At 48.2% G+C, this 26,698-nt stretch overlaps 1 protein-coding gene across 2 annotated transcripts in view; it reads right to left on the minus strand.

Moving 5' to 3' along the window:
• Positions 1-26,698, minus strand: part of MCMDC2 (minichromosome maintenance domain containing 2) — a 1,264,730-nt gene that overhangs the window by 278,022 nt on the left and 960,010 nt on the right. The window lies entirely within an intron of this gene.

Consider the following 26,698-nt stretch of genomic DNA (forward strand, 5'->3'; position numbering starts at 1 on the left):
ACTGCACACCAATGTAGGAGGCTGGCTTAGTATGTGGTGCACAGTTAAAGGAGTGATGCACCTTGCACTAATCCAGGCAACCCTTAGGTAATTGTAATGGTCGTTGATAACCTTAAAAGCTCTCAAAGGTGTATCTATGGAGAGAAGCCTTCAGGCTTATCTTGAAAGAGTGTAAAGCAGCGTGTTTTACCACATTTAATCAATAGTGTATATTAGATGAGAACAAACCACACAGTGTTTATGAAAAATAAGTATATTTATCAACCTAACACAATCGCTATCACTAGGTATGTCTTCTATCTGGAGATATCAATAATACACATAAGACACTCTAGCCGGAGTAGCTGCTTGTGCTATATTAAATTCTTTCATTCATTCATTCAATACTTCAAAGACATTAGGTAAGTAGCATCAATATACACTGGTCTCCAGGGGAGACCAAACCATATACTAAGTAAGTGGAATGCGAACTGCCAAGGTGAACAGGACTTGGACCAAAGGACTTAGAAGAGCTTGGTGAACCAGGAACTACCCAAGGTAAGTACTCAGGAACCCTAATGAGCCTGTGTGCGGAGTGGAAACACAGCCGCGTGTTCAATAGAAGTCAATGGAGAAGTCTGGGGTGCAGTTTTAAAGAAAAAGGACCCTTCCCATAGGACCCCAAAGAAACCCTTTTGGAGGACGGATGGTTGGAGAGCTACCCCACCCATGGATGCCCCAGGAACCAGATTACCTTTACGAGGGGAGCCCGGTGCATAGAGGTGAAGTGACGTTGGAACCTCTTGTAAATTACAATGGGTGACTCGGGAAGATATCCGGTGTAATCCAAGGGTGGATTCTTAAAGAGATGTACCTGACTATGCTACTCGGAGGTGACCAGGAGGCAAGCAAGCACAATGCCCACCCTTGTCAAAAAGTTCAGAAGAGTTCATGAGGACCTTGTCGCTGCAACTGTGGGGACCCAGCGATGCTGTGGAAGACCAGGAGCTGTACACGAGCTGTCCCATGTCAGATGTCGGTGTCCAGGTGGTCGGTGTCCGGCGGGAGCACTAACAAGCCTTGGTAGCCGCAACTGGTGTGGAAGACAAAAAGATACAATTGTTGGGAACAGCAAGGTCCAAGGGACTCACCATGCAAAGGAGAGTCATAGCATGCCCCGAGCAAGCAGGGGTGCCACCAAATCAGAAGAAGACACTCGAGAGGATCCACAAGCTAAAGGCACAGGAGTTGCAAGAGGACTTCAGGCAGCTCATCAAAGATGAAGACCCACAATGCAAGGGATGTAGCAAGCATGCTTTTCTTCGAGGGATGAGATGCTGGAGGCTGGCGCTTCTTGTAGCCCGAAGATCTCTGGAGTGCAGAGCCAGCAAACCTTTACAACAGCAAGTCGACCTGGTTTGGACCTAGCCGCTCCGACGAGGCATGCTGTTCTCCAAATTGCAGGAAAGACAAGTTAGGCCTCGGGGAATTATACATCCACCACCTGTGTTGCTGTGACTCGGGAAGTCCATAGTACAACAAGAGCAGAAGACCGGTCAGCTTCGATGCGGTGCCTGCAGATGCAGGGGGAGTCATTCCAAGGAAGATTACTTTAGATGTCCTTGATGCCCACAGGCCATTGGAGATCCTGAGTGAAGCACAGACACAAACGAGGCGGAATACTTGCAGAACAGCAAGACCAGGAGCAGCAGGAGTCTTTCTTCATGCAGTCTTGGTTCCAGGGGCAGTCCAGAGAAGCCCCAGGGGCATATTATCAAGAAGGGCGTTAAAATTATCGCAGCTTTAGCGGCAGGAAATTGCAGCTAAAGCGGCGATAATGGGCTTGATAATATGCCCTTGTGAATTCCCATAGACGTCCATGTTCTGGTGAACATGGGCTTCTATGGGAATTCACAAGGGCATATTATCAAGCGCATTATCGCCGCTTTAGCAGCAGTTTCCTGCCACTAAAGCAGGGATAATTTTAACGCCCTTCTTGATAATATGCCCCCAAGTCTCCAGACGGTCAAAGAGTGTCTTGGTTTCAGAGGTGCGTCATGTTCCATGATGAATCTGAGGACCCACCCACGGGGGAGCCCTTAAGTACCCAAGGAAAGGATTGGAACAACTTAGGGATCCCTCCCAGAGGAAGGGCTGGACAAAGGGTGTGATGCTCACCTGTTCTTTGTCCAGTTTAGTGCCAGAGCGGGAACCAAGGGTTCCTGAACTGGCTGAAACTGGTGTATGCATGAAGAGCATCACATGTGGCCTTCAATGCAGTGGGTGGCGCTGGAAAGTCCCCCCATCCCAACCCATTACGGTAATTCCCGTCTGGGAGGTGGTCACACCTCCCTGTGACAGGAAAGCTATTGTTCTACCTTCCTTGCTCAAGCTCAGCTCAGCAGAAGGAGGGCAGAACACTGTCTGTGGTCAGCAGCAGCATTAGTTTGCTGTCAGACCTTGAAAGGCTGTAACCAGGAGTACAGGAGGCTCCTCTAAGGGCTCTCCTAGTATATGGGATCATACCTCCAACACTGGAGTCGGTCGTGGCGTTTGATTCCAACATATTTGATACCAAACAATACCAGGTTCAGCGCAGCCATTATCCCCTTCCCTGCATCGCAAATTGCGCCGTGGCGCGGGGGGTAGGGGATGAGCGTGGCGCTTCGGTGCTCGGGCGGCGTGTGCTCATGACGGTGTGGTGCCGTCATGACCCCGCCCGCTCATTAATTCGCCCGCACAGCCGGGGAATTAGTGTTGCATGAGCGGAGCGGCAGCGGCATGACGGCTCCACGCTGTCATGAGCACACGCCTACCGTGACTCATGACAGCGTGGAGTCGTCATGAGCACCCAAGGGGTTATATAGGTAGACACCTCGTAATGATTGATGTCCACTATATGTCTTAAAATGGCTAACTGCACTTACAAATTCTGGAGAATCGACTCTGGGGTTTGTAGTGGTGTCCTGCTCATGCAGGGGCACCTCACACATATAACCAAGCACCCTGCCCTCAGGACTGAAGGGCCTACCATAGGGGTGATTTATAGGTTTTAAGTGCAGTGACCTCAGATATAAGGTAACTTATAACTGTTGTGAGAGGTACAAATACCATCTCACACACGCCGCAGTGGCAGGCCTGTAGTCAGAGTTTAAGTGGACTCCCATAGGTGTCACAATATATGCTGTACCTATGCCCTGGGTACCTTAGTACCATATACTAGGGACATATAAGGGTACACCAGTAGCCAATTGTGGAGGTTCCAAAGTACTTACCAAACCATTTTGGGAGAGTGAGCAGAGATGTTGGGGTCCTAATTAGCAGGCTCCTAGCAAACTATAGTCCAAACATGATGACACCAGGAAAAAAGTGGATGTAACCAATCTGAAAGCCTACCCTTTTCCTTCTTTTACATAAAGTGGAGTGGGAAAAGTATATCTATTATTACCAAACTCAGTATTGTTTAAATATATCTATTAACATTATTAGTTTCTTTTATTTTATATAATTTATTTTACATACATATATTTTAAAAATGTTATAATATTTTTAGTAAATGTCTTTTTTTGGATTTTAATATTGTGTATATTTTATTTATTTAGTCATATTTATTTGTTAATATTTTCTATGAACTAAGAAAAGCCGGTCCCTTTGAATGTGACTTTGCAGCATTCCATTAAATCAGTGCAATATCTATTCCACCTTGGCGTCTCTTCCATGGAGGCAACTCTTTTTGAATGTATGTTTAGCGGCTCTGGCTGGCCGCGGAAGGGATACACTGCAAGTGCGGGCCCGTAACGACTTCGACAGAAGTCATTGCTGAACGGGTGGTGGTGCAATTTGGAATGCGGAGAACGCAGCGCATCTTCAGAAAACTGTTTGCTTTTCGCCCACTGTGGTGTTTATGAACTTTAAGCAATTTCAAGGCACAACTCACTTGAGGATTATTTATGGTGCAACTACACGAACCAGAAGGCCGTTGGATAAATATATATATCCTGAAAATCATATACAACATGCCCTGGGAAGAGGACAAAGGCTAAATGTCTTTTGATGTTTCATCATTATAACAAGCATCAGGTTCTGTGTTGGTGTACAAGCAGTTGAATACTACTTGAATAATAGACCATCAGCACACTGCACCAACACACACGTATGCTGATTGATATGATTCAGGAATGCTTATATAATTATTATTTCCTGTTTGACAACTGTATATATCACCAAATACAGGGGACCACTATGGGAACTTCTTCTCCCCCAACTATGCATGTTTACACATGGGCTGGTGGGAGGAGCAGGTTCTCAGGGTGAATTTCTCGAAAGAATAGGGGGAGAATGTAGTGGTTTGGTTACACTACATTGGTGACCTTTTTGTAATTTGGACAGGGTCTTTAAAAAGTGCTGAGTAATTTTTAAAGCGCATCAATGTTAATAATCACAACCTATGCTTCACAGGGGAAGTTAGCAAAAATATGATACATTTTTTAGACTTAGAGGTTTTTGTAGCTAATGGAAAACTAGAAACCAGACTACGTATTAAGAATACAGCGGTTAATTCCCTGTGCACACCTCTAGTTTTCATCCACGTCATCTAATAGCAAGCATTCCCTATGGAGAACGGATGCGTGTCAAGAGAAACTGCAGCACAGCCTGTCAGAGAGACAAGACACAAAGGTTGAATCAAAGAGGATTTGATACTATGTGAATCAGTACAGCTCATGAAAGGATCAGCCACATAACCAGGGAACAGATTCTTTTTAAACATGATCGTAAACCTAAAAGAGACGATAAGGTCAGATTGATAACAATTTATAGTAATCAGCATAAAACTTCGGAGAAGAAAATCAGGAGAAACTGGCATAAAATACAGTCTGGTCCTATTATAGGAAAAATAGTCCCTACCAAACCTTTAATAACCTTTAGAAGAGCCAGATCAATGAGGGACAATCTGAATACATCAAGCCCTGAGACAAGAAAACAACAGGCTGGTTAGTGGAAACAAATGGTTTCCATAGGTGCACTAACTGGAGAACCTGCACAAAAGGTGTCAACACAAAGGAATATTCAACTCCTTTTTCCCACAAACCACAGTCACTCAGAGGCAGATACAACTGCAAAAGTGATTTTGTGGTATATGTGTTAACCTGTAGCTGTAATCTAAGATATGTAGGCAGTACAGTATTACAGGTACATAAGCTCATATTGCAACATATGTGGGCCATAAAAAATTAGAATCTAACATACCCAGTGGGCCGGTACTGTGCTGAGATTCATCAGAGTGAAGTATAACAAATTAAGTACTTTGTAATTGACAACGTACTTCATGACATTAGAGGAGGTGACAGAGTAAAGGCTCTAAGAAAATTAGAGAGTATGTACATCTTAAATTTAGATTCCAAGTTGCCTAATGGTTTGAACATGGAAGAAGATTTATACTGTTTCTTACACCCACCATGTCTATGAACTAAATACTGTTTGATATATATATGCACTCTTCTCAGACTTAGTTTCACACCTAGAGGCATCCCTAATAGAATACTCAACAAAATATTGGCTTACAAACCTTTTTATCATTCACAGATTCACCCAGTTTTAAAATACACTGTAACGCTGCAGCAATAAATAGCACTTGGTCTTTTACTGCAACAATTAATTTAACAATACAGCACAGCATGAAGTGAGTTCTGTAGTTACTTATGTTTCCACTGTTTTGCTATTGTAGCTGAATAATAGATATGCACAGCACTATGCTAATAATTTGCCAAAAATCCACAGTATGGAAACGTTGTATATCATCATTTAAATTAATGTATTTAAAACATAAGAGAATGTTGTGAAAAAATGTAAAGTACTATGAAAAATGTATGAAGGGTTTTGTTTATGTGCATGTCTGTGCTGACCTATGGTTTTATAAGCACTCCTATTGGTGCCGCCGCGTTGGTGTGAACAAGGCCACAGCTGCGGCCCAAATGAGTCACGGCGATTTAGCAACACAAACAGTAAATAAGAACAAGCATCAATGGTGGTCTGTTTTCAATTTGGCATCGTCAATACACCCGGTTAAAATTGAAGTCTCAAGAATATATATATATATATATACATTTATTTTTTGCACTAAGCAAATTTGGTAAATATCGGATCTGTTCTATTGGTACCAGTGACTTTACCAATGTATATAACTATAATAATATGGTTACACTTTACAATTGATCCACATCAGTGCATTTTATTTACGTAACAGTATTTTGTTTATGTCTATTTCGTACCTGCAGGGGGAGGGCTATATATACTAAAGACTGAATTTCTCCTCATAGCCTCCCCCGATAAAATCCCTTTGATGCAAAACTTAATCCAACACCTCACTGCACTCAACGTGCATCCAACTATTGTGGACTCAGCAAAATCATTGGAATAACTCTGGACAGCAATCTCACCATGCAGAAACACGTTAGCAATGCGACAAAGGGAGCAAACTTCCAGTTAAACATTCTCAGGAAATTGAAGCCATTTTTACCAGTCAACGATTTCAAACAGGCTGTACAAGCGCTAGTTATGCCCCGTGTGGATTACGGTATTGTCTCTCTATGCAGCCTCCCAAAAGCATCTACAGCTTCCCTTAGAGCATCAATAAACTCCGCGGCAAGACTCATCACTGGTTCGAAAAAACTTTCCCACATCTCCCCTGACCTAAAAGTCCTCAACTGGCTCCTGTTCGAAGCAAGAATTCACCTAAAATTGCTTGCATTACACATAAGGCCTTACACCACAAGGCACCCATTTATCTCGCACAGAAATTGACAATCTCTGGTGATTCAAGGTCCTCTAGGGGTGCAGATAACCTTCTCCTGAAAGCTCAAAGATTCAATAAAAAAAAAACATATAAACGTTCCTTCTCTGGGATGGCGCCTAGGATTTGGAATTCTCTTCCCCCTGAAACCAGACTGAATTCTTCTTTCGTATCTTTCAAAAAGGAAGTAAAAGCGATTCTCATGGCATAATTTACTTGACCACTCTGCCCGGCCCTGAACACTTTTCTTCCGAGACTCTCTGTGCATGTTCTTGAAACAACCATGAACCCATTTTTTTGTGGTATTTTTACGACTTTCCTGTGTTTTTATTTTATTTATCCTATGCTTGTTCTCTATATTGTGCCTTACTATTCATTTGTTTTAATCAACTTTGTTCATTGTAAAGCGTTGGACACCCCGCAAGGGATGTTTAGACCACTGTCAGCTAGAGCATCTGCATGCAGCAGCCTCAGTGTTGGCCTCGGTGTGGTCAATACCAAGATCTGCGTAATGAAACTGTTCCCCGGGAGCGATGAGGAAAGAAACGCTTCAGCACCAATGGTTCGTTCAAATGAAAATCAGTTGGCACCTTCGGAATGAACTTCAGGTTTGTCCTGAGAATCATTTTATCCTCTTGAAATTGCAAGAAAGGCTCCTGAATCGTGAGCGCTTGTAGTTCACCTACTCTTCTCGCTGAAGTCAATGCAATGAGAAGAGCCACTTTCCAGGACAAGAACTTCAGGTCTGCCCTGTGTATCGGTTCAAATGGTGGCTTCATCAATTGAGAGAGTACAATATTCAGATTCAATAAAGGTGGTGGAGGCTTTACTGGTGGAAAGACTCTGAATATCCCTTTCATGAATTGATTGATAATCCTTGAGGACCATAAAGATGGGCCTGACGATGACCTCCTGTAGCGGGATAACGCAGCCAAAGGCACCTTGATGGAGGCGTGTGCTAATCCTGACTTTGCTAACAGCAGAATGTAAGGTATAATTTGATGAGGTGCAGCAGTAAGAGGGTGAACATCATGTCTCTTACACCACAAACAAAACCTCTTCCATTTAATCCTGTAGGTTTTGTTGGTACTCTCCGCTCTGGCCTTGGACAGGATCTGCCTACATTCATGTGAGATGTTCAGATGGCTAAACTCACAGTGTTCAGGAGAAAGGCTGCTAATCGCAAGGATTTCGGGTCCGGATGGCGCACCTGCCCCTTGGACATTGTCAGAAGCGATGGAATCAGGCGCAACCGAATTGGACGGTCCTCCGACAGTAGCAGCAGTTCCGTGAACCAGTGTTGTCTGGGCCACCACGGGGCTACTAGGATCAGCCTGCACGGCTCTTTCTTGATCTTCACCAGTACCCGGGGGAGAAGAGGAATTGGAGGAAAACCGTAGGCAAAGATGCCGGACCATGGGGCGTGGCTTAGCGGGCGACGATGGCGGACGCAGCTTCCTAGAGCTCCCGCCAGCCCGATACTTATCCGACTTCTTATCCTGGCCCCCGGACCCGAACTGCGGACCGCTTGTGGGGCAATTGTGGCGGAAGGTGACAGGAGTCCTCCGGTTCAGAGAGCGGCGCTCCTGGACCGTCCAGAGCAGCTGAATCGCCAGCAGCGGCCTGCGGCCTAGTCCCGGACGGGCCTCGATTTTGGCGCCTCCGGGCCGGAGGGATCGCGCGAGGGCCGGCCGCGCAGTTATTCTACCTGGGCCTGGAGCTTCTTGGGGACGGCGGAGCAGCGAACAGGCCCTCGGCCATCTCGGCTGTGTCAGCTGAGGAGAACGGTGCACGGAGGACGCCCGAGGGGAGCAGCGGCCTACCTCGATTCAGTGAAGCCGGGGCCTCGAGTTTGGTGGTTCCCGCCTGATGGGGCTGGCGTCCGACTTCGGCCGAGACTGAGCCGCAGTGGGGCCTGAGGAGCTGTGGCCCCTGGTGTGCGGCCTCGTCCGGATGGCTGGGCATAACGCTGCTGTGCTCCCTTTGGCAGCGGACTAGTGAGTGGCTGGACGGACCGGCGAGAATCGTGCCCATGCCTGGCGCAGCCTTGAGGCGGACTACGAACAGTGAGTGACTCCCCCGGGGCCCCCGTTTTGGTGTGATAAACTGATGAGCGTGGGAGGACGGTTGCTGGAGTGAGCAGAGCCCCGCAGCACCCGGCGAGATAGCACGGAGTGGCCGGAGGCCGGCTGGCTGCGAGAACACGGGACCACGAGGCCGTCAGCGAGGTGGGGGCAGACCAGGGGCCCCGCGGCGGACCGACTGAGACTGGCCAGAGGGAAGTGCCCTAACAACGACCAGGGAGCCCTCCCAGTAACCGGCGGTAGCAGCGTGGGGGACACTTGCGCCCAGGGGCAGAAAAGACACTTGGTTGGTCTACATTGGACACTACTGGAGGTGCGGGGTGTCTGCGCTGGTGCACTCTGCGAACGCTCAAGAAAATAGCAGCCCCGGGGTAGACTGCAGACATGACCAGAGGGGGCGGCGGTCCCTCCAAGCAGGGGCCCATCGATAAATTCACGGGGCCAAGTGGGGGGCCCGGAGCGTCTGGAGGAGGCCATGGAGCGGGGCCGGACAACGCAGTGCTCATGGCGGCGATCACCCAGTCCAGGGACATGCTGGACGCCAAGATTGGGGCAGTTGGCGCGGATGTGACCCTGCTGCGTCAGGACCTGCGGAATGCGGTGGCACGCATTACAGAGGCGGAATCCAGAATTTCGGTGGTGGAGGACAACGTTGGGACCCTGAAACAGAAAATGGTGGCGATGGAAAACATTCAAAGGGGCCTTGCGCTCCGCATGGAAGATGCCGAGGGGCGCGCACGCAGGAACAACCTTCGCTTCGTGGGTTTTCTGGAGAGATGTGAGAAAGGGAACATGGAACGGTTTTTATCCCAGTGGTTGGATAGCTGGCTACCCCCGGGGGTTCAATCCAATTGCTTTGTAATTGAGTGTGCCCATCGGGCCCTGACACAGAGGCCACCGGAGGGTGAGCGGCCCAGACCAGTGATCGCTAGGCTCCTGAATTTCCATGATAGAGATACTATATTGCGGGAAGCACGGGCCAAGGATTCCGTTTCATTCGAGAATCAGAAGATCATGATCTTTCCTGACTACACCAGACTAGTGCAGCAACAGCGACATTCCTTTATTGCCGCCAAGGCGAAACTGCGAGGTCTGAAGATTCAGTACTCCCTGCTCTATCCAGCCCGCCTACGGGTTGTCGTCCAGTCGCGGACACATTTCTTCGACACCCCGGAAGACGTCTTTAAATGGACAGATGAGACAGTGAGGGTCAGGCCGCATGCCCAACCGGGGCTGAACCCAGGCCATTCGAGAGGATCGTCACAGGACCGGGGGGACCAGCCTGCCCGGAGCAGAAGGAACCGGAGGTCCAGATCGCAGAAGCGCTCCGCTTCCCTCAGTGGGACACAAGATGGTGTGTCTGTAGACTCCGATCACTCTGGAAAAGACCATTGAGGGCCCAGGGAGAACTATGCCTATCCGTTGATACCACGGGCTCCAGCTGAGGGGAGTCGCATAGCCAGGTCCCATCGCCTAGTTGGATGAACACTGCCTATATTGCTATTTCTAAATGGTTTCTTGCACATGTGCGAGGTTGCGGTATGAGGTTCGGGAGGCTACTCTACAGGGGCTACTTGCCTCCTACTAGAGTGGGAGTTGACTGGGGGGGTGTTTCTACTGTTTACAGGGATAGTTGGGATCCATTGATATGGTTGGCCTTGGGTCCTCTGTTTTGGGCCCGAGGTTGGCCATGCCGCGACAGATGCTTCAGAGTTCTATGAGGTATAGGGGTGGAGGGCGCGGCACGAAGGGTGGGTGGGGGGGGAAATGGCGGGGACTGGTTGGGGACAAGGTGGGTGGGGGGGTTGTTGTGAGGGGGATCAGGGATAGATGGGGGGGACTGCACGTGAGTTTTTATGCTTTGCTGATGACTGTGCTGTGTGCTTGTGTGTGGCGCAGGGGGCCTACTTGGTTCGTCCCATTCGACTATGGCTGACGCGCCGCTTCCAGGGCTCCCCAGTGAGTCCATGCGTGTGGTACTTGGAATATCAGGGGGATGCTTGACAAGATCAAACGGGGGGCGATTTTGCGATGGGGGAAGAGGGAGGCTGCAGATGTATTATTGTTACAAGAAACGCACATGATGGGATCGAAAGTGCTTAGCCTGCAGAGATTTGGCTACCAACAAGTCTTTCATGCCGGGTTTTCTAGGGGGTCCAGAGGAGTTGCTGTTTTGGTACATCGCAGGTTGGCATACATCCATGAGAGACAGTGGGCTGACCCACAGGGTCGATACATTTTTATCAAAGGGATGGTGGGTACTGAACCAGTGGTTTTTGGGAGTATCTACGCCCCTCCTCCATTGCAGTGGTCCTTGTCTGAGAGGCTGTTTGCGGTGTGGGCGGACATCCCGGAGTCCTTGGCTGTGTTGGGAGGTGATTGGAATGAAATAAAGGATATATGTATGGACCGTCGGAGACTGCAGGGGATACTGACGGCTGCTGCCCCTACCCGGTTGAATGCGATGGTGGAGGGAATGGGCTGGGTGGATGTGTGGCGACATATGCATCCCAAAGTACAAGAGTACACATATGTTTCGGCGGTGCATGGCTCCTTCTCGAGACTGGACTATGTGTTTGTGCCCAGTGCGTTCCTGAATAGAGTGCGGGAGGCGGGGATCTTGCCTAGAGGGTTGTCTGACCACTCCCCGGTGGCCATCAGGGTCGAGCTGCATAAGAAACGACAACCGTTCCGGTGGAGGATGTCCTCGTGGCACCTTCAGCAGACCGACTACATCCAGCATCTACGGGGTGCAATTGCTCATTACTGGCAGGAAAACCTAGTAGAAGACATAGACGCGGTCGTGGTCTGGGAGGCAATGAAGCCCACCATACGGGGATAGACAATGCATGGTGTGCGGCGGCCCGTCGACGACGTCGGGAGGCTATCGCTGAGGCAGCCACGCAGGTGGAAACATTGGAATAGCGGTGCCGGGGAGGGGGAGATGAGGTGGCGGTGAGGTTGCTCCTGCAGGCACAGCAGTCCTATGCGTCTGTGTTACTTGATGAGGCTCGGCAGGCGTGACTGGCCACGCGGAGTAGAGTATATCAGTGGGGAGATAAGTCCTGTACAATGCTCCATAGCCTATGTCAACGTACCCTCCAACCACTTACGCTGCCGGGCCTCACCGATGGGGACGGCGTGGCGATCACGGAACCAGCTGAACTAGCAGCGAGTTTCGCCCGCTATTATATGGAGCAATATGCTCCGCGGGATTGTCTATCGGCGGACGCGGTCGCTAAATTTATTGACTACTTGCCTCCGAGGGCGGTCTCTGATGAGACCAGGACAGCGCTAGACCATCCCCTAACGGCGGAGGAACTAGGAGATGCATTGGGACAGCTCAACACAGGGAAGGCATCTGGGCCAAGTGGCTTCCCGAGTGAATTCTATAGGAAATTCCAGCTCCAATTGGGGTCCCATTACCGGAGTGCACTGGAGGCGGCGCGAACACATGGTAGACTGCCACCTGACTGGCGACATGCCGAAGTTGTGGTCTTCCAAAAGCCTGGCAGACCCCCGGACAGACAAGACTCCTATCGCCCAATATCCCTGCTCAACATAGAGGCTAAACTACTAGCTAAGGCATTGGCGAACCGCCTTCTCCCGTATGTGACGGACCTGGTCCACCCAGACCAGGCCAGCTTCATGCCACATAGGGCGACGCGGCACAACATCAGACGGGCACAGGCAGCAGTCGATGCTATGGGGGCCACGGGGGAGCGGGCGGCTCTGCTACTGGCAGATATAGATAAAGCCTTTGATTCGGTTAGTTGGGCATACCTGTTCGCGCTCCTGCCTCGCCTCAATCTGGGCCCGGTGTTTATCTCCTACATCAAACTGCTCTATACCGATATCACGGCATCTGTGCGTGTCTCCGGGGCGGTCTCCGAGAGGTTTCCAATTGGCCGGGGGACCCGACAAGGGTGTCCGCTCTCTCCGTACTTATTTGCACTGGCTATGGAGCCCCTGGCCTCTTGGGTGCGCATTGACGCGCAGATGCGGAACTTTGAGTGGGGCGGGAACCTCACTGATAAAATTGCATTATATGCAGACGATGTCCTCTTCTTTCTTACTGATTTACATAGATCGGGGCCCCGAGTCTTGGAAATTATGCGTATTTTCGGGGAGGTGTCGGGCCTTTGTCTAAACCCGCGTAAGTCCACCCTGTGGGTGTTGGGTGGCGGGGTAGAGGCAGACCCTTGGGCATCAGCGTTGCAGGTAGCGGGCGGTGGTTTGAAGTACCTGGGAGTGTTCCTCTCAGAATCCGAAGATATTGCATGGGAACGTAACGTGGTACCAGTATGGGAGAGGGTCCAGACGGATGTCAAAACGTGGTCCCGGATGCCTCTTACTATATTCGGTAGGTCTGCGATCTTCAAAATGGTCGCGCTCCCGCGCCTCTTATACCAGCTGCAGAGCTACCCGCACCTAATCACTCCCCAGTGGTTTCGACAGGTCAACTCCGTTCTGGGCCGTTTCCTGTGGGCTGGAGGTGCTGCCAGGGTGGCGCTGCGGACATGCTTCCTGTCCACGTATAGTGGTGGCCTGGCCACGTCGGACCTATTGTCCTATTATCAGGCCTCCCACTTGCTGGTACTTAACGAATGATGGTATGGGGACAGAGGAGACCCAGCATATGCCCTGGAGCGCTCGCTGATGGGGGACAACTCGCTCCATATGATCCTGTACTCGGCCAGGCTGCGGAGGAAGTTGCCATGTGCCACGCGAGTGGTCTTTGTTATATGGCGACAAGCGTTGCGTCGCATGGGCTGGTGGGGTAGATTAACAGCGGAGACTCCGTTGTGGAAGAACGGGCGGCTCCCCGAGCTGACCTCGTTGACGGGGTTTGGTGGATGGGACGCCATCGGGTTCTCGTCATTAGGACATGTGCTGACCGGGGTCACTCTCAAATCATTCCAGGAGCTCAGCACTGAGTTCCATATGCCCAAGACCCAATTCTTTTGATACCTACAGTTTCGTCATGCGCTAGCACCTAGCATCGCTGGCATGGAGTCTCTACCGGAATTCAGCCCAGTCGAAGCGAAAGTTTTCATGGGAGACCTCGGGGATAAGAAAGTATCCCGAATCTATCAAACACCAGTCACTCACTGCTCCACCTCCCTACTTCCCCTCAAAGATGCCTGGGAGAAAGATGTTGGTCCCCTGAATGAAGATGATTGGAGGGAGGCCCTGGAGTCCCCGAGGGGGACTGCCATTGCGGTACGACTCAGGCTAATCCAATTCAAGTACTTACACAGGGCCTATTACACCCGGGAACGGCTGTGGAAGGCGGGCCTGATTGTGTCTCCGGAATGCCTGCGCTGTGGAGTTGAAAGGGGTACGCTGCTGCACACTGTGTGGTCGTGTGCTGGCCTGACCAGATTCTGGAGTGGTATTTGGAGTTGTTTGTCAGAGGTATTGGGATGGGATCTTCCCCGCACCCCTCGTTAGGGCTCCTCCATGTATTTGAGGGTGTAGGTGGAAATATATACAAGCGCCATCTCCTGTTACTGGGGCTCGTTGTTGCCAAAAGAGACCTGGCACGAGCATGGAAGGGAGAGCGAGCCCCCCCCCTGTGTGCATGGAAGGCTGGACTGGACTACTGTATGGGGCTGGAGCGCCCGGTGTTTGAGGCCAGAGGATGCCCCCGTAAGCATTATAAAATCTGGAAAAGGTGGGCGGAGTATAGGGGGTTGACTCCTCTGGATCCTCCTGCAGAACCAGAGGATGAAATACGGGTGGAAGATGACCCTCAGGCCTAGGGAGGTGCGTCATACCTAGCACATTACGACCAGGTACTGAAGGCTTTATATGCTCACATGCATAGGGTTAGGGAGGGATAAGGGGTGGGTAGAAGGGCAGTTGGGTGGTTGAGGAAGGTGGGTGGAGGAGGGGGGGTTCTTGTTTTCCTCTTTTCATTGATTGGACTTTGCAATAATGCTAAAATGTGTCATGATGCTTGGTGGTGATCTCCTGACTGTGGAGAGCCACATATATGCTTTTACCTGATCAATCAATAAAATTTGTTGTGAAAAAAAGATGCCGGACCATGCCATGGAAAACACATTCCCCAAAGATCCCTTCTGGGGAAGCCAGCTTGCGAAGTACTGGCATTTTCTGTTTTCCCATGTAGCGAAGAGGTCCACTATCGGTGTTCCCCATCTCCGAAAGACGCTGTCCAGGATCTCCTGGTCTAGCTCCCATTCGTGGCAGGACGATTTTAGCCTGCTGAGAGTATCCGCCTTGATGTTTTGATCCCTCAGGAGGTGTTATGCTGTCAATGATATTTCCTGCTGAATCGCCCATTCTCATATCTCCTGGGCTTCCTCAACAGGGAGAGAGATCTTGTTCCCCCTTGCTTGTTTACATAATGCATCGCCGTGGTGTTGTCTGTTCTTATCAACACCGGTGCACCTTTTATCCTTGGCAGAAAAGCCAGTAATGCCAAGCGGATCGCTCTGAGCTCCAGCAGATTTATATGTAATTGCTGCTCCTCTGCCTTCCAACGGCCGCTGACCTGAAGGTCCTGAAGGAAAGCTCCCCATCCTTCTAACGATGCATCCGTTGTTACCACTAGCGGAGCTGCTCTTGCTAGAAACGTCAGTCCTTGAGACACATTTGCCTTTTGCGTCCACCACTTTGCTGCCTGCAGCATGACTGGTGTCACTTTTATTGTATCGTCGAAGGATCCCTCCGCCTGACGCCATTGGAGATCGATCTGTTCCTGCCATGGTCTCATCCTTAGCCTGCAGCAAGGTACCAGTGGAATACAAGAGGACATTGTGCCCAGTAAGGATTTGTACCTGCGGACTGAAAGAGACTTTCTTTTCCCCAAGTCTTGGAATAGGGACACAATCCTCAGTTGTCTTTCCTCGGAGGGAAACGCTTTGTTGAATTCTGTGTCCAATATTGCCCCCAGAAATATGATCACTCTTGCTGGGTGGAGGTTTGACTTTCCCTCGTTTAGACTCAATCCTAAATTGGCGAATAAGTCTATGCAAGCTTGCGTTGACGCTCTGGCCTGTGTCTTTGATGGTGCTTTGACTAACCAGTCGTTGAGGTACGGAAATATTTGATGCCTTTGCTTCCTCAACACAGCCGCCACTGGAGCCAGGCATTTCGTGAAAACTCTTGGCACTGACTTTAAGCCGAATGGCAGTACCCTGAACTGGTAATGTCTTCCGGCTACCCAGAACCGAAGGTACTGCCTGTGTGCAGGATGTATCGGCACGTGGAAATACGCGTCCTGTAGGTCCAATGTGGTCATATGATCTCCTGGGTTTAATAACGGAAGGATGTCCTGCAAGGATACCATCCTGAAAGTTTGTTTCTTGAGATAGGTGTTTAAGGATCTGAGATCCAGAATGGGGCGCCACTGGAGCTTGTTTTTCTTGATAAGAAAAAAAGGGAGTAAAACCCCTTGTTTTCCTGGGATTTCGGTACCGGTTCTATTGCTCCCTTTCGGAGCATTGTCCGATTCTCCTGCCGGAGTTGAGGCAGATGGTTGGCTCTCTGATGCATCGGTGGTGTACAAGGGGGCGTCTGAAGAAATTCTAGGGTGTGACCGAATTGAACAATTTTTAGGACCGTTGTTATTTTCCGCCAATTTTGAAAATGGTGAGCAATCTTTCCACCCAGGGGAGCATCTGACAGAGCCGGAAGATGGAGTTGTCATTGCCGACGGGTGTTGTCCTTTCCTCGGCCACCACGTCCTCTTGGAGTTGATTTTGTGTATCCTCCTGACTGACGCTGGTTATATTGCTGACGGTACGGCTGCGCTGAGGACTGATAAGAAGATGAATATCTCCCTTGTTGGTATCCTCCTCTATACGAGGATTGCCCTCTACCCCTGGAGCCATGAAAAGGGTTTTTTCTGTACTGCAGTGTTCCCAGAGTCTTTGCCGTATCAGTATCCTTCTTGATACTTTCCAGCGTATCATCTATATGCTTCCCAAATAATTCTTCTCCATTGAAAGGGAGGTCTAAGATTTTGTTTTGTACCTCCAGTCTAAATGCTGTTGCTCGCAGCCAACCCTGCCTGCGCAGGACTGCAGCTCCCCCCAGGGATCTAAAAGCCATGGTCGCTATATCCATAGCGCAGTCTATGACTTCAGCCGAAGTCCTCTCTCCTTCCATGAGAATTTTCTTCGCCTTCTGCTTTTCTGGATCTGGCACCAGGTTAACGTATGGAGACAGGTCGCACCACATCTGCCTGTCATACCTCCCCAATATTGCAAGGGCATTAGCTGCTCTTACAAGCAGAGCAGACATTAATGAGAAACGCTTCCCTGTGTTATCCAACCTTCTGCCCTCCTTGTCTGGAGGTGTTGCAATCGGAGCAGATGGGTTCCTGGATTTCAGTTGTGCCGCCTGCGTGATAACAGAATCCGGTTTGGGATGACCCAAAAGGCAAGATGGAGCATCGACTGGTGCTTTATACTTTTTTATCCAGTCTGGCCAGAACCGGTGTTACCGTCGCTGGTGTCTCCATGACCTTCAATCCTTCTTTCCAGATATGAGACACTATAGGTAAAGATCGTACAGATCTCCGATACGAGTCTTTAAAGTCATATAGAAAACATTCATTTTTCTCTTCCGTCATGGTCAGTGCAAACCTCTTAGTGGCTCTCTCCATTAAATTATGAAATCCACCAATGTCCTCCGGTGGAGAGTCCACTGGTCTCTGCGGAGGAGTTGCAGGTGATGGGGCGATATAGTCATTCCATTCTGCACTTGTGTCCGCAATCTCACCATCCTCCTGATCCTCATCCGAGGTATCGTGGTGTGTTGTCGGTGGTGGGGAACTAACCGTAGGTTTCGGCACAATCTCTCGCCTATGAATCGGAGTCCCTGGGACCGATCATGGACGTGGAGTAGCCTCCATGGCCTGTTCAGTGACAGGAGTCGCTGGGTATCTTCTCCTATAATCCTCCAACATTCCCTGGAGATCCTTTAACAAAGAGGATGGTACACTGGTCATCTCCTCTCGTTGCTGTTGTCGATATCGGTGTTGTTCCTGGGGTTGTTCTTGATAAACCCCATATTCTTCCTCAGAATCGTCTTCTTGGTACTTGACCTGTAATTGCGACGGGCTACTGGCAATACCATACTCATCATCCTCCTCCGAATCTTCCTCTTCCAGTAAGTGAGAAGGTAGCAATGGGGAAACCTTGCTTGGAGATGTAACCTCAGGTGTTATAGGTTTTTTCCAAGGCACCAACCTTTTTTCTGGTGATTTTTTCCCTCGTCGACGAGCCCGTCGACGAGATTCCCATCGCCGTCGTCGACCAAGTTATTGTCGTCGATGCTACCGTCGACATTGTAGTGACCGTCGACGCTGTCCTCGTCGACGTCGTCGTCCTCGACGACACTGCCGTCGTCGACACAGTCCTCGTCGACGCTGCCGTCGTTGACGCTGCCGTCATTGACGCCGCCGTTGACACTGACGTCGACGCCTTCGTCGACGGTGAACCCGTCGACAATATAGTCGTCGACGGTGAAATCGTCGACGCTGTTTTCTCACCAGCCTTATCCTTCTTCGTAGACGACGGAGGTGTTTTCGTCGTCGTCGATGGTCCCTTTTTAGTAGACAGTCCCGTCGACGGAGTTGATTTCTCCTCAGAAGGCGCAGAAGAAGATCGTTTGATGGTAATCTTGATCTTCTGAGGTGACTGTGGTGGATCTGAGGTGGATTTTGCTACTTTCACCTCACCAGCAGATCCCTTCTTCCCCTTAGATGAGACTGAAGGGGATTTTGAGGGACTGCGCCCTGAAGACCCTCAGTGGTCTTTTTTGGGGCCTTCTCAGGTCTTTCCTCTGAGGAATGTGTCTGAGGAGATCTACTTCTCTTCTGAGATCTCTTAGACGCCACAGATTCCTCCTCACTCTCACTTGAGAGGATTTCCTTCCTGGCTTTGACTTTCTGAAGCCAGATCAGCAGCCTTCCCTCACGATCTCTCAAGGTCTTATTTGAACAGGTACGACATACCTTACAATCTGCTGCCTTATGGTCTGGATAGAGACAGTAGATGCAGTCCTTGTGAGGGTCATCTGTAAACAGCCTTTTCTTGGAGCAGGTTGAACAAGCTCTAAATAAACCTTTTTTCTCCTTCTCAGACATGGTTGATGAAGAAACTTCCAATTCAAGCCAAAATACTGTAGAATTAAAGAGTTTGAGCAGAGCTCAAAGGAGACTCCCTAGCACAACATGCGGTAGAAAATTCTGAGGGGCAGAAGGTTCTCTCAGGAGTGTTCTAGAGGGTGAGGAGCTCTGATTGGTTCAGGGAAAAGTTTGGGCCTTTTTTACATAACAAAGGCTATGGGTTGCAAAAGAGAAATGGGACTAGGCCTCTTTTCAGTTTGCTACACTACTAAGCACTGCTTTTTTATATACCGGAGACTCCCGTCTCGACGACGGGGAATGATTCAGGCATGTGAATCTATGAAAGTTCCAATACTGGAGTAAGAAACATATACCCCTATACTGATTTCTAGTAATTGTGCACCCTTCCACACTTACTTGTAGTATATCACAGGCAGGAATTTGTAGGATGGTCTCTTGAAAATAAAGGTTGAAGAAGTCTGTCTTCTGAATAACGAAACAATCAACAATTAAGGTGAACGCTGGTGATTACAGTTCAAATTCTGTAGCAACACAAAAATGTCCCGGTAAATAAAGAAGGTTCTTGCGCTCCTGCGCTGGAATCGTATGAAGAGGAATGCGGGTTAAAAGAAACAATACAGGCTCGAAAACCCGAGCCTTCGCGCAAACGCTCGTTTGGGAAAATGCCCAGAACTAATGCCACAACAGGGCTGAGGGAAAAGCTGGCCTGGACTACTTCCAAAAACCGGAGTTTGTTCACGGGAAAGCGGGGCGTCCCCCGCTGGAGGTAGGCGACTTAACCGGGCAAAGCGGACAAAGAACCGCTCACAGGGATGGCAGCTGCCTATAAAAACTAAACTTGCACGCTCTTCCAAAGTGCGTCCTCGCGGCTGACAAGCGGCGAAATAAATTGCCAGGCAATAAACGTGTGTTCAACACACGCTGCGAGGGAGGCTGAAGGGGGGATTAGGCAGGATGAGAGCGGAGGGATGAAGCACGTCTTCGTGCTTAACAGGAAAAAATAAAACGGGCTCAAGAAACAGATTGGGCAATAAAGTCCACAAAAGACAGCTGGGTACACGACTTCAGGAAATCCACGGTCCTCCGAAACAGTAGCAGGAAATCACAGGAATCATCAACAAGAATAGGTGGGCAGATCACCGAAAACGCTGAAAGCCAAGCAATTAATGATTGCAGCTGCTGGCTTTAATCCTCCCCCTCACCTGACCTGAGCATAGCAGTATGGGAGAGTGCACAACGCCCCTTTGCCTCTACTCTTTCTGGGAGACGTAGTTTAACTAGAGCGCATGAAGCCTGACTCCTGACACTCAGTGTCTCTCGTCAGTGTGTCGGCCTGGAAGTCTAAGTTCCCTCGAACTAATCCTAGCAAGAGGTGCTGTATTTATAGAGAAAAGTATCTAGGTTTCCTTTGTCCCTTGTTTCTTGTATTCGCCATTGTTGGGTTTGAGGATGACGTATGGAATGAACCTTGTACGTAGATCTTATGCAGGTGGATGTAGCCCCTGTCTGGTTTCCAAGAACCCTTATGAATATTCATTCATACTGTGTAAGTCTAAAGATGAAGTCATAGAACGTTATTGTTCAGGGAAACCCTCCTTCGGTGCCCAAGACTAGAACTAGGTAAAGGTTCAATCCTAAAAGAAAAGGCTTGTTACTGTGTAGTGTAGGGGAGGTGATGTAGGTGAAAGAGTATGATGTTATCCGGGCCTATATTAGGGTACCTATGTGAAACATAACACCCGCTCCTCTCACGAATAGTCAACAATAATAAAATGCTAGCGAACCACTAATTTTTACTAGGTAACAGTGCATAAAATTATCAGTGAGCCCTGTAAAAACATTTTTTAAGACATTAAAATCTTTTTTTTGTAGGTCTCGCAGCGCGCATGTGCTGCATAGGCAAAAAGACCTTTTGCTATCGCTTCGGCTTTTCAGCCAAACACGTGCATGCGTTGCAATGCCTTCAATGGCAAGGCGACGCTAGCTCCCGCAAGTGAATCGCCATATGGTAGCAATTATCGCTCCCGCAAGTGAATCGCGCATCCCTCCTCATCCCCCCAGCTGCCGCGTGAGGCGCACCCGCCTCCCCCTTCTGACACGCGAGGCGCGCGTGCGCTTGTTTCCTTTACTGATGTCTTTGTCCTGACTTCTTTGAATGTGCTTAGTGGAACCTTCACAATTCTTTCTAGATCTTTTTCAGTGGGTAGGTTTTCATGTACGGTTACTTGTCCAGACACCAGTGCCACTATGAGAGCAGCTTCTAGGATGTTAAGGCTGTACCTGCGAAATAAAGTGCTTGAATGGAGGACGCGGCTGCGCTCAGTTAAGACGGCTTCTGCGTTTATAGCATTCATTGTTGGTCCACAGTGTATTCTCTTGCCGACTTTCATAACTATCTTAAATATTTTCTTATGATTTAAAGCTGATTGACATTGTGTATGTTTCACAGTTTATACGGCTCTTCTGAGAAGTTCTTCCTCAATATTTGCCCCTCATTTCAATATTAACATTTTGAAATATGTTGTTGAGAATAACTATACGTCCACCTTTTTGGTTTTGTATATGCATAGCTGTCATGGGCCCATGTGCTGCATGAATAACTACAGCTAGTTTGTGTGTGTGTGTGCGTGTTTTTTTTTAATGTAGTCTGCTGTTAACCAAGAGCAATTAATTTTCCAAAAATATACATTGAGTATATTTACTTAGGCTTTCAGCAAGCCCTCTGCATTAACTGGTCTGCAGCTGTCATTCATATTTTGCTTCCTCCCACTACAGCATACTGCATAGGGTGAGGCCACTACAGCTATTGTTCCCTTCTGTGTAGTTGGCGACATTCTGCCGAAGCACAGTTTTTGTCAGCCACACAAAGTAATTCCCTTCACTACTAGGGACTCGTGGGCAAGTGGCCCTTTGAAAAAAAAAGTTTACTTTTTTTTTTTTTTTTTAAAGGCAGGAAAAAAATCAGTGGCAAAGCAGGGCCAAATTATTGGCTTTACTTATGCATGTTTTTACATTAATTGGCAGCATTTGGTATAATGTTTGTGTTTTTTTAAACAGATCACTAAGGTAAAGAACAAACTACAAGTCATAAAATGCATTGAGCTTTTGATTATAGATCAGAACTGAGTCTGAGTCAAATGTAAGCAACATGGGCAGCGATGTGGTGTGTGGCTTTTTTTGTTGTAAACCTGTAATGGCCTTTATACTGGATTTCGTGGTTTCTCGGTTTTTAAAGTTTCGCCTCCCTGCAGCGGCCAATGTGGGTAATATGCTTCCCTTGTTCTGTACTGTCTTGCTGCCCCCTTGCAGGGCGTCCTGTCATAAGCGCACTGCAGGATGCCGCCAGCTCTCAGTCAGATAATCACAACAGTGTGCGTAAAAACACGCTGAGCTCTGCAGAGATCTGGTTACTTAACATAAATTAAGCCTCCACGGCTCCTGCGGGGGAACAGATCAGTACAGCAAAATCAGCTGATTGACTGCAAGCACATCAAAATGCAGCTCACGGGGCAAAGTAGCATCATTAGTTAAAGTCACGCCTGTCAAACTCTCGAATAAAAAAAATTATTCAGACTTTTCAGAGGATACACCATATAAATGAATGGACAGGAAAAAGCGGGTGATGAAGAACTGGGCTTTCTAGTACCCAGCGGCGCCAGGGGCACGCCCAAAGTCTTCGGGTTCACCTGTCTTAGAATACAGAGACACGAGATACTTCTTGGTGGCGTCAAAGATCGAATTTATTGGCTGCAGCCAGAAACAGATGTCCACGAAGTACAACACCGCGTATATTCGTAGGAGACTGCCCAAATTTGTAAAAACGAGTCATCCCTTTTATGCCAAAAAAATTACATTCCGGACAAACACCCATTATTTACAACTTGTCCAATCATAGGCATTATTACAGAAGGTATCGCGTAACGGCAAACCCACTTTTCAGTTGTCCGGCCCACCATTAATTATACAGAAAAACCCAACATTCCTTCTTACATAAGTCGGACAATGCCCATAATAAAGGACCACAACCCATGTCATAAAGAGGCCATAAAGGAAGAAACAGAAACAGATACAGAGCAGGATAAGGGATGTGTGTGCATATTAAACTTTACAATGTCCTGTGCAATGATCCTTAATCTTGATCAGCTATCGGGCAGGGAACTGGTTTAGCAAGGTCAGCTTCAGGCAACGAGGTCAGTTCACTTGGTTCATCCAAAAGTCAGCACGAACTTGAGCTAACGTGTACGTGTACCAAGGACTCGTTCGGCCGCAGTCGAAGGCCTATGTGAGGGCAACCGAAGAATGGCTGCCATGCACAAAATGGAACCCATGGTTCGGAACGAAATCTCCAAATACATAGTGAATCTGTCGGTCTAACATGACGAGATCACTCGTGCTTGCCGAACTCACTAGTTACGGTTTGCTACTATCAAATTCGTAACGAAACCATGACATTTATAAAACGGGTTCAGAATTCACAGAACCACAGAGACGCCCACAAAATGCAGGTGAGTTGATAAGTATGTTTGTATGTTTTTCCTAGATACTGATATTGGATAGTTATGTCTCAATTTCAGGTGAACAGTTGTTCCAGTGGTAGCCATAAACAACACATAATGAACAGACGAAATAATATGGCACCTTTTAGCAAGTACATAGCTGAAGAACATCTGTCCGTCACACTGTATAGGCGTGTGTCATCAGGTGCCCATTCAGTCCCTTGAAGCCGTATGCCACAGGGATTTTTCATTTTAGTGTCGCTGTGGAGTCACATGGGCAGTTGTTGGTCACCTTTTTTATTTACAATAAGTTTATCTTCGTTTCTTAATCATAAAATCATTAAATAAAATCAATACGAAGTTTTCTGCTGGAGAGAAATGTGAAAAGCTGTTTTTGAAGCCCTTTGTATCAAGGCCTGTGGGCAGCAGTGTTAATTGGCCAGAAGTTCTTACTGGCGTAGGTGCCACTCCAAAGTCGAGGATTATGCCAAGCCCTGGCAAGAAGATGCAGGAACAACTGGCTCAGTCTTTAAGACATATGATAGCAGATGTTTGTAAAAATGTCACTTTGGATTTTGTCAGCTTGATAAGAAGGATGCATTTAATTGTTGCGAGACTTCCCTTAGTCAGCTGAGCTTGCATCTCTGCCCTCCATTGGTTCCCCTTTTCTGCTCCACTTTGGTTCATCCCATCCGGGCATGCAGCCCGCTTCCTAACTGGATCATGTTCTGTGTCATGTGACACGATGTCCTAGTGTTTACCTGATCTGTGCACTCTACTAACTGAACCTTTGCAACACACAGCCCTCGCGGGACGATCTGGGGTCGGGATGTGAGGTAAGAAAAATCATTGGATGACGAGAGAACACGAGGATTGGGTCTAGTAAGACAGCGAGAAAAGTACCAGTACCTGGCTGTGTTACCCAAGTGAAGCCTTCAACTCCACTTTCCCCTCCTTTTACCTCTCATTGTTAGTAGACTGACTCTTCCTCCCCGTCCCCTCGCACCCTTCTCCCCCTCCGCCTTGCACCCTTTTCTACCTTGCACCCTTCTCCCCTCTGCCTTGCACCCTTCTCCCCTCTGCCTTGCACCCTTCTCCCCTCTGCCTCGCACCCTTCTACCCTCCGCCTTGCACCCAAGCATTGGCATAGCCAATAGGTCTCGCCTTTGGGACCTTAGAAGTGTTTAGCCATGCAACAGTTGATGTTGTTGCACCAAAGATATTGTGCTGCATAACTAAATACTTATAAGGTCCCAAAAGCGAGACCTATTGGCTATGCCACTGCTTGTTTAAATAGTCTAAGAGGGGAAAAAAGTTATCTGAAAATAAGTTTTTGGAATTGTTCATTAAGCCAAAGTCCTATGCGAGTTCGTTTATATAATTCGATCCCCTACAAGCGTTTAGAAGGCAATGCTTTTCTAGTAAAAGTGTCAATTTTATTAAATGTTCCAATTTTAGTTGAGTTTGAAATACAAAGGAAAATCCAAATTCTTTCCCAGCACACGATGAGCCAATTATAGATTAAGTGTCCTGGCTGGGAGACGCAACGTCGTCGTTGCTTGCTGCCGCAGGGGACGGACATTGTAACACCTTGCAAAGTATGTCAATGGAGTAGAGATGATATTCAGCATTGCCAATAGCTGGTGTAGAGGCAGCTGGGGCTGTAGTCGATACCTGGGTGCTAGTGGTGGTAGTGCTAGTGGAAGAGCTGATGCTCAACCCAGTTGTAGCAAAAGGCACCTGCGGGTTCTCGAGGAATGCAGCCATCAGGATAGGAATACGCTGGGGACATTGCCAAGCATGGGACCTCAAGGGTTCCAGCCTGGTGTTTAAGTCCGCAGGCGTGTCCATTGCGGGTGTCAGATAGAGGTCTAACATGCATTCTTCTCCGCAAAACAGGCATTGAAGAACAGGTAAGATGCAGTCCATCCAGACTGGTCTAAACAATAGGAACCAGGAGACGCTCAGTTCCCGTAGGTGAGGTGTGCCCAGATGTTGTACCATGCATTCACAGTATTTCCGCTCCAGGAGAGCTTTTACCATCTTGTTGGTGAATGTGCCGTCCATTGCGTAGCAGATACGTTAATAATTAATAATAAGCTCAATAGCATAATGGAATGTAACTGAGATTGCGCGTGTTATAATATGGCCAAATCTTGTTCCAGTATGTTTATCGCCGAAGATACAATGTTGCCTAAAGCATATATCCTGGAGGTCAAAGTTGTTAACCCAATATCCAATACAGCAACAGATTTCCTGAAATTAATATGGTCTATTTCCCGTATTCTTTCCGCTGCCTCTTGTTGAGATATTTTCCAGATTTCATTGAAGGCAGCATAAATGCCAGCATATATAAAACATTTCTGATAAGGTTTCCTGGGACCTTGTAAAAAATCCCTAAGATCCGTGGGCCTCATTTATGAAAACAGCGATGCGTCACTTTTCACTGCGCTCTCCCTGCGACATGATTGATGCGTCATATTTATAATATGACGCATCATGTCGCAAGGAGTTACAGATACGTCAGTATTTCTGACGTATCTGTAGGCGCAAAAGTGACGCATTGCTGGAGTGTGTCACAAAAGTGACGCAACTCCAGCAATGCTTCCTTTCACATGGGGAAAGCCCCATGTGAAAGGGCTTGCATCAGTCTTACGCCTGCTGTGAGGCAGGCGCAAGATTTTGACGCAACAGCGTCCTAAAAGTGACGCAGTGAAATCTCATAGATATCACTGCGTCACTATTACGAGGCTTTTTGCGGGTGAACGCCCCCTCTGCATACATTATACCTGATGCAGGTATAATGTAGCGCAGGGGTTTACAAAGTGACGCATCTGCTTAGATGCGTCACTTTGTAAATAGTGCGCATCAGGAGGCATGTTTAACGCCGCCGATGCGTCACAAAAAGTGACGCATCGGAAGCGCAAAACTCACGCACAGCCTCATAAATGAGGCCCCATATCTATTGAGGGTAAGGATAAGTGTTGTTTCACTTCTGTGAGTGTTGAGGTTTCTAGCCAATCAAGGCACAACTTTCCAACACTTTAGGATGTCACTACCCCTGGGTGGTCTCTTTGTACATATCGTGAGTCCGCTCTGTGGATCATGAACACTTCGGTAATACTCAAGAATTGTTTATGGCATCTGTTGGTGTCTAAGGGCCAAACCAACCATTCTTTCCAATCAGGGTCTGTTCTATTGCACTGTATAATGTCATCTACTG

The sequence above is a fragment of the Lissotriton helveticus genome, chromosome 4_1 (assembly GCF_964261635.1).
Source record: "Lissotriton helveticus chromosome 4_1, aLisHel1.1, whole genome shotgun sequence".
Classification (NCBI taxonomy): domain Eukaryota; kingdom Metazoa; phylum Chordata; class Amphibia; order Caudata; family Salamandridae; genus Lissotriton; species Lissotriton helveticus.